Below are 9,552 nucleotides of genomic sequence, written 5' to 3'. Positions count from 1 at the left end.
GTGAACTCTTGCATAACCATTCATAATTTATTACGTAAAAGTTTATGTGGGTTTGCGTAATGATTTGTTAAATCTTAGTATTACCCCTTAAAAGATCCCATCTTTTAAGTTTATTTCTTGTTCGCCTATGGTTCGATTGGATCCATATCCAAGAACCTCTATTGACTACTCCCACTTGAACCATGATCTCATCATTCAGTTCGTCAATAGATTCTAAGACCCTATACTCTAAGTATTATTCGGGCACAACTCCTTGCGCTTAGAACAAGAAACGATAATCCTATCTAAAGGTATACTATTCTACGCAATCACATACATCCATACATACAAAAATATGACAATCATAATAAATAAAGTATGTATACTAGATTCGTTTCTAGGTTTTGCTATCGTATAGCTATTCGTGGGAATTTGTGACATCTCTATGTCTAATGTTTCTAAAGTTTCGTATTCTCAATACTCAAACTAGAAGCACATTATGTTTCTTCCTTAATTGTTTCCAAAATCAATATAAGGAAAAACTCCATTCGGGTTCTCCTCTAACCCGGGTCTATTTCGGAAAAAAAAAAATTATGCTCGGAACCGGGAGAAAAGTCTGAAAAACTCCCTTTCAGATCATGGCCCAAAAGGCCCTTGAGTCTCACTCAAAAAGATCTGAGTCAACCCTGGTCAAAGTCCCTTGACTGGTCTCTGGTCAACTCTTGACTTAGCCTGGTCAAGGTCCGGTCCTAGAGACAGCACCTTCCTGCCGTGCTTTGTCTCTCGGGCAGACGCGTCCTAGCCCAGCTAGACGCTTTTGTCCTAGGACAGACCATAGACATCTCGGGTGAGATGTCTAGGATGCGTCCTGGTCGCGTCCCAGACGCGTCCAGACCATCCGGTCGCCTTATATCCCTCTCGGATGCTTAATCCGAGAGCTGTTGGAACTCCCAGACGCGTCCCAGACGTGTCTGGTCTTGGGACAGCACATGTGCCATCTCGGATGTTCGGTCCGAGATGCACCCGTGCTCCACAGTCGCGTCCCAGACGCTTCTGTGCACAGACGGCGAGGCCATCCTATCTGGGATGCCTTCTGGACGCGTCCAGACGCGTCCTAGACGCTTCTGGATGTTCCGGTCGCATCCGAGTTGCGTCCGGAAGCTTCCAGTCGCATCCGAGATGCTTCTGGTTGCTCCAGACGCATCCTGGATGCATCCGGACACTCGTCCAGTGTCTCGGTCCTAGACCGAGACTCTAAATAGGTTCCCTCGAGCGCGTCCCAGATGCGTCAGGGATATCCGAGACGCTCCTGTCTCGGAATCCTATTCCGTCTCGGACTGGGATGTCCCAGACGCGTCCCACGCGCTGGGACGTCCGAGACCCGAGAGTCTCGGACTCCTAGTCCGTGTTGGACTGGGATATCCCAGACGCGTCCTAGACGCTCTGGGATGTCCGAGACCCGAGAGTCTCGGACTCCTAGTCCAGCTCGGACTAGGATTCCCGGTCCTTCACGGACTGGGATTTCCAGTCCGTGTCCCTGTCTGTCTCGGACTGTCTGTCCGAGACGTGCTGGTCTGGCCCGGACGCGTCCTGGCCGGTCCGGCCAGTAGGGTTTCCAAACTTTTTTGAAATCCAACCGTTCCAACGGATTTTTCTTTTGTTTTTCTTTGTTCCAGCTGCTGTTAGGTACTGTTTTTGATCAATTCATCAACCAATCTTCATGGTTTTGATGATTTTTATCAAAATTCTAATACCCTAAAACTTGTTTATGAAAACTCATTTCATAAAACTATGTTTCTAGTGTTTCTAGGTCATGAATCTCATCCAAAACCCTAATTTGATCTCATCAAACTTATGTTTAAATCTCTATTCAAACATTAAAAACACTAATATCTAGTTATTCAAGTATGAATCTAATTCGTCTAGTCAAAGATAGTTCATGCAAACGGCTCGTGATGCCACTGTAGGGGAATAACCTAGTGTATCTCATACACCTAATTGACTAGTGTTGGTAGCGGAATCTCAAACATCATATGTTTAACACTATTTCCAGGATCTATACATGAACATACCAATGAACTAGATTGGAAAGATGATTACCTCTTAATCGCTTTCCTACGAACTAAATTCCGATCAGTATTCGGAAGATAAGAGCTCCAAGTGTAGCTCCTCTACTCGAGACACCGAATAATGACTTGAACTCCCTCCTTTCAGTCAGCTAGGACCTTCTTGAAGGTTGAGATGAAGAACTCCTTCTTCTTGACTAAATACTTGAGAAAACTCCTTTTTTCTCTCTCTCTGAGATGTATATTCTGAAACTCTTTCAGTTAACCCTCAGACTCTTGAGAATTCAATCTCTGAATTGCCTATCTCTTTAGGTTGTATAATTAGGTATATATAGAAATCCCTAGAAGAGGTATTAGACTCAGACTAGGATTCCATAAACCTAATTATTAGGCAACACCCAAACTACCCTCCATTGGGTCTCTTTAAGTGGCCGGCCAACATAGCCCTTTATGGGCTTCCTTGGCCGGCCCACTTAGGGCCTAGCCGGCCATCACATGGCCGGCCCTATTGCCTGGCCCGGCCATCACATGGTCGGCCTTCCTAAAGCCATTTCGGGCCTCCCTTTTGGGCCCGGACATGTTTATCTCTTCGGACTTCTCCGAATCTTTCAGGACTTACCAATAACGGATCCAATCCACTTATTTGCCATTATCCATCTAGTCAATTCTCTCCGTTCAAATCATTACTCTGTTGTGTAACCCTTGTAGGATCCGGTCTATGTTAGCCGCGAATCAACTCTTGATTCGACGATCGTAGTTGGCTTCTAGCTAAGCATTAGGACCCCTAATTGGACTGGACTAATGATCTTCCGAATAAGCTCATTAAGATCCTAATAGCCAAATTGCACGCATTGCATCCTTGGTCGAAGGACACTCCTTCGGAAGGATACCATTCCTTCAGACTTTAGGCATCATATCCTTCAGACATGACTAGTGGGAGTGAGATATAACCATAGGAGTGTCCCATAAACATATCTCATAGGCCTAAAGAGAAATTAGGCAAAGATAATACAAAAAACCAAAAAATGGGGTTTTGGGCCTAAACCGATTCGGGCACTTTTAGGGCTCGGATTGGGATGATTTTTAGAGGGTCGATTCCTCATGTTAGGAACATAAAATTTGTCAATTTTGGCTGGGTTTGGACGTCACATCCTCAAGGAATTGATAAAATATCAACTAGTTGCTATTTTCGACAATTTCCTTAAATCTTATTCTAAAGGGTCTTTTAGGAAACCTAATTGGAGGTGGATTCATACTAGGGTTCTATATAAAGACTCTTACGGCAGAGAATAAGGTGTGGAATATCTCTCTAAGATTTCTTACTCTACCACATCAAGTAGAGAGAAGAAAGTGAGCTAATTCCCAACGATCTATCTAGTCAAAGAAGGTCTTCTATCCAGCCACCATTGGTGTGCTAGCTAACAACAAGGTGGGATATCAAGTTGATTGCTTGTGTCCCAAGTAAAGGAGCTACGTTTGAAGCTCTTGGTCTTCTCAAAAGCTATTGGAAAGGTTCGAGGGAAAAACTAGCGATAAAGGTAATCATCGAACAAGTTTTATTTACTTAGCATTATTGGTTTATGCATGTGATCCTGGGGATACTAATGTAAGACATATGATGTCTTTATCCTCTATAAACATTAGTAGAAGGGTGTAAATCCCAATAGGGCTCCCGTCCAAAACTGGTCGTCCATGAAAGAGAACCTGAGAGAGAGGTTTTTACCCCTGATTATCAACAATACTTGTTCAGGACCTACCAGAATTGTAGAAAATGGTTGCGTTCGGTGGGTGAGTACTACGAAGAGTTTTCAAGATTGGCCCAGCGAAATAGTATGGAGAACGTGACAGAATCAAATAATGTTCTAGTGGATCGTTTTTTGAACAGACTAAAATTTAGTCTGAGAGAAAATATTAGCATAATTACTGTTTGGACTATTCAGGATGCATACAACTTAGCACTAAAGGCTGAAGCTTGGGAGAAAGATCACCGGAATTCAGGATTTCGAAGAGAAGAACAACGCCGACTAAATACTAAAAGTAGCAAAGGAACTATCGGGGGAAACACTGAACTCCCGCGAAGTGCACCAAAGGGAAATTCCAGTAATACTATTCAAAGACCCCCAACAAACACCGGATCCAACACAAATCCATATGCAAAATTTCGTGGAACTAACTGTTACCCCTGTCAAGCAATTGGTCACACATCAAGCAATTGTCCTCAAGGACGATATAGGAGGTCAGTGAATGTCGTAGACGAGAATGGAAAAGACAATGTAGCTAAAGAACACGGAGAGAGTGGTGAAGAATATGAGGGCTATGAATGTGTCGAAGAAGAAGGTGAACGAGTAGCTTGCATGATTCATCCCGTTTTACTCACACCAATGAAGGAGGATCGTAGCCAACGGAGAAAGATCTTCTGATCTAAATGTACTCTCAAGGGGAAAGTGTGTTCGTTAATTATTGACTCCGCGAGTTTTGAGAATTTTATTTCCCGAAAATTGGTTGAGTATCTACAGTTACCCGTGCAGGACAATCCGTCACCATACAACATTCGTTGGATAGAGCCGGGACATGTTAAAAAGATAGTCAAATCGTGTCGAGTTCCTATCTCTATCGAAAAATACTACAAACAGGAAGTCGTATGTATTCCATGACTAATTGATTAACTCAAGTTAATGCATCTTCTGATTCACTTCCGCGACATTACCAGGTACTCGTTTAGAACAGGTAATTGCAAAGAAGTTGGCAGAAAATGAAGCGTTGTTTACACGTATTCCAGGAATGCATACTCCTTTCAAGAAGAGTCTCCCCCACAACAACGCCGACTCTCCTTTGTAGACCTTATTGCACTAGTGTAGATGCCAAATAAATTCTCCTTCCCAAATATTTCATCTTTTCACTTCTCTTTTAGTTCTCGACTAACTTGAGCGTCAGAAGGCTAATGGCAGAGCCATTGACCACTTGTTTCTTCCCCCGCAGGAAAACGAGGACGCGTCTCAACCCAACCTAAGTCTAGCACAAAGTTCAGTACTACACTCAGGCTGGGGGAACACTGATGAGACGCTTTCACAAAACAAACAGAGATGAAAAAATTACAGAAGCACATTCAACATAAAAGCGAGCACAAACGAAGAAAGGCACGCAAAAACATGTGAAGATGCAACAAATAAAGGAGCAATAAAAACACATGAAGAAATAACAAAAACTATGTGAAACTTGGACAACCCGCTTATCTCTCTTTCCATACCTGTTTTCGCAAGCATCGACAAAGCGACAATCCGATTGCCTCCTCTCAACTTGTACTCGGCAACCCGATTGCCCACTTGTTGTTACATGTACTCGGCAACCCGATTGCACACTTGTTGTTACATGTACTCGGCAACCCGATTGTTTTTACATGTACTCGGCAACCCGATTGCTCACTTGTTTGTACATGTACTCGACAACCTGATTGCCTCCCTTCTTGTAAAAGGTTTACATATGGCAACCCGATTGTCTTATACTCGTATTGGTGTATGAAAACTTCACACATATCAATAAAGTATTTCTCGAAGTATTAATTCACTTATGTGTGCATATCAAGGTCTAAGTCACTTACTTTTACTAGTCTCTATACGTGCAAAGGTTCAGTATTCGTTTACATCTACATGTACTACGAGTTTACGTGTACACCTACGTGTACTACGAGTCTACGTGTACACCTACGCATACTACCAATTTACGTGTACACCTACGCGTACTATAAGTTTATGTATACACCTACACGCACTACAAGTTTATTTTACGTGTACACCTAAGCGTACTACAAGTTTACGTGTACACCTACGCGTACTACAAGTTTACGTATACACCTACGCGTACTACGAGTTTGCATGTGAAGACAAACATGTGAAGACAAACAGTGGAGATAAACATTTGAAACATGTGATGACAAACATGCGAAGACAAACTGTGGAGATAAACACGTGAAACATGTGGAGACAAACATGTGAAGCCAAACATGTGAAGACAAACATGTGGAGATAAACATGTGAAGACAAACATGTGGAGATAAACATGTGAAGACAAACATGTGGAGATAAACATGTGAAGACAAATATGTGGAGATAAACATGCAAGAGACAAACTGATCATACAAAACAAGAGCACGTACAGTCGAACCGCATTAAGTTGAGGTACCTTCTATACTACCTAAATGTTGAATAAATTTTTCTCACTTACAATCGTGTACACTACTCTAGTCATTCGGCGATCCATATGTAAATGTTTGGATAGCTGGCATCAAAAGACAGTACACGCACACAACACCTACCAGAGGTTTATGCGTCAATCTTCCTTATGAATACATGTGTATACCTACACGTAATACAAGTTTACATGTACACCCATAACTACTACAAGTTCATATGCATAAGAAAGGTCGTGTACGTATCTAAGCATATAAAAGTGGAAACAGAGGTAACTGAGCGACTGGTTTTGTAGGCTCATAGACATATAGGGACGACTGTGAACTTCTTTGGACTGGATTTATGTGTACATGATTGTGATAGATGTTGGTATGTTGGGTTTGTAGAGGGTGGATGCACCAACAACCACCACGGCGAATCGCCACCATCTCTCTGTCCACTTTCACCCACCTCTCGGCCCACTGTCACCCATCTCTCAATATCCCACTTCTTTCTTGTATCTCTCCTCTTTGTCATTGACCTTTTCGTCTGGGACAAAGGTGTTGAAAGTGGGAATCTCCAACAAAGGGGAATCATCGTTATTAGTGATTCGGACCCTTGTCGAGGTATCATCTTAATAGCCGTCATCTCCGCTGCGGACCGTTTACTTAATTTTGTTGCTCTTTGTCAATGTATTGCATTCTAGATAGTTTGTGTTGCCTTAGAAAGGTCTGAACTTGAATTGTGTGTAGTTATGTGTTTAGGGTATGTGGTTCCAAGCCCACCTCCGTCCATGTATCCCCAGTTTGGACCAGTATAAGTAGGGCCAGTTCATAGAAACCAATGGGCTGCACTGGATCAACCCGAATATGGCAGGCACGTTAGTACTCTAGAAAAGCCCTAGACTAACGTCACAAATGGTTGACCATTCTTCCTTAGTGAACAAACACTAATTTGAACCGTTCGATCTGATACCCCGAAATCCTATCCGTCTTTCGCTGAATTCCTCACGCCTCCAATAAAAACCTCAGGTTCTAAGTCAAATGCCATATTTTTGATTATCAGGTGGGCGTGACCACATATTCGTTTTTCCCAGGTAGCTCTCTTTCTTTATTGCTTTTTGGTATCGTTGATATACATGGTGTGTTCGATCATGGGATTCGTGAGTGTAGAGGAATTTGAATATTTATTAGGAATAAAATGGTAGGATTTTAACCATTCTGTGATGTGTTCTCAACCAATGAAGGATCTGGTCATAATGAAGATTTTCTAACTGGAATTCATCATGTTATTTACTTGTCCAGATTCAGGAGTTTTCTTATAACATGCAACTTGTGTACTAAAATGAAAAACCTCCATTAAATACCATCAACTCTTTGGAGGCAGGACTTCACATACTTGGATTCTAGTTCCCTTTGCAAACCATAATTCCATAATTTCTAACAACCAAAATCGTAAGGGAACTTAATAGGCAATCTATACCTATTCCTCCGAAATCTTTCTCCTGAATTCTATTTGCAACCACACCTTAACATGATATGTATGACGTGTATATGATCGTAATGGGCATCTAAAAAATATATGTTAGCATTCGCAATTGAGTTTTTTTTACGTGTTGATGCATCTGTTGTTCTTTTATACCAATGCAGTGGCGTTGGAGCTCATTTATATCGTTCTTGGCCCAAATACTTGAATCGGTCTATCATTCCTACTCCTGAGGCACTTTATATGTATTTCTTGTACATACCACTTTTAAATGCTGGTAATAATATAAGGTGATGGAGACAGTTCCAGAACAAAATAGCTAAACAAAACGGCTACCATTGTCTCAGTTTTCTCTGGTTTCTCATAGTTCTTAAAAAAACTGATTCAATATTGTCTCTGTTTACTTTGGTTTATTACACACTATTACATTATTCAGTGTAAAAAAGTTTCTCAAATTCCTTATACCATATGTATTATGGCGCAGGGGGATCGCACAGATAAGAGAGATATAAGTGCTTTTAATACATGGAAAGATATCATTATCCCTGGAAATGTTGACGATAGCATGACAAAATATGGAGGTAGCTTAGTCTCACCTCTGCCTTTATCAGAGAGGACATATTTAGCAAACCCTGGAAATGTTGACGATAGCATGACAAAATATGGAGGTAGCTTAGTCTCACCTCTGCCTTTATCAGAGAGGACATATTTAGCAGACTTCTTAAGTCGTGTTCAAGGAAAGGTTGGTCGTGTTAAGCTGGTAAAGCTTTCAAAGCAATTCCCACTTAAGGTATATTTGTTTGTCATCTCTGAAATTTCTCAATTTTCATTGTTGTTTGATGCTTCTAAACTGTAGATTAAATTCTCTTTTTACTTACGCTTTAATCTTCATTAACAAGTCACTATAATCCATGGTTGAAAACCAATAGGCTGTAGTTTGGTTTATGTCTTTGGTCAATGTGTTTTTCCCTTGTTAAAGAAGTTTTGCTTAATTTGTGAACAGTTGGAATCTCCAGAGTTGAAGTTTAGTGGCCCTGACAAACTGGGAGGAAAGAATACTTTGAACACTTACAAATGCGAAGTTCTGCTTAGCCCCACACGGAGAATCATCATGGACGCTTCGGTTTTATGAATCTTATTTTGTGGTTAGTCTCTCTCTATGATCTCTCTCTATCTATCCCACACGCACGCACGCACACATAGAGACACACACACACACACACAGACATTCACCTTCAAAGCTACGAGCATACTAAGTTACCTTACTGTGTGAACAGGAATGTGTTCCTATAATCTTATCAGATGAGGTCGAACTACCTTTCCAGAATGTTATTGACTACAGCAGATATCAATCAAGTGGCCATGTACTCTTATAGGTCCTCAACTCCTGGAGTACCTAGAATCAATTTCTGGTAAGTTCTCTCTCCACTCTCTCTCTCTCTCTTTGCTTAGTTTTTCTCTCTAGAAATGGACGGCGTAGAAGAAACAACAAAGTCAATTTCAGAACTCTCAATGGATTCCTCTTCTCCAGCTGCATCTTCAACCTCAACTGAAGCTCCGAGCAAAAAGTAACATTTCAGAACAACTTCTCTCTCTGTAAATCTATGGTTGCATTTTTGTTAATCTGATTTTTGTTGTGTTCGAATATGTTTTTCTTTTCAGTGCTCTCAAGAGGGAAGCAAAAATGAAACGGAAGGAAGAAGAAAGAAGTCAAAAGGAAGAAGAGAAGAAAAAGAAGGTGAAATCTTTCTTATACTACAACCATTCTTAGTTCCTCACTGTGTGATTCTCTATAAATGAAATTAGGGTTTAGAATTCCTTTAAGTTTAACCGAATAGAGAAGTCATTTGGTATAT

The 9,552-nt window shown here is 41.2% G+C and overlaps 1 pseudogene; it reads left to right on the top strand.

Moving 5' to 3' along the window:
• The first annotated feature begins 3,877 nt into the window (after positions 1-3,877).
• Positions 3,878-9,110, top strand: LOC147567318 (putative glycosyltransferase At5g25310; annotated as a pseudogene).
• The last annotated feature ends 442 nt before the right edge of the window (positions 9,111-9,552 follow it).

Source organism: Eschscholzia californica, unplaced genomic scaffold (assembly GCF_041429995.1).
Source record: "Eschscholzia californica isolate CP2 unplaced genomic scaffold, dmEscCali1.0.p SCAF_1, whole genome shotgun sequence".
In the NCBI taxonomy this organism is placed as follows: Eukaryota; Viridiplantae; Streptophyta; class Magnoliopsida; order Ranunculales; family Papaveraceae; genus Eschscholzia; species Eschscholzia californica.
The sequence above is the reverse complement of the archived record's forward strand: the minus strand, read 5'-3'. Positions and strand labels throughout refer to the sequence as shown.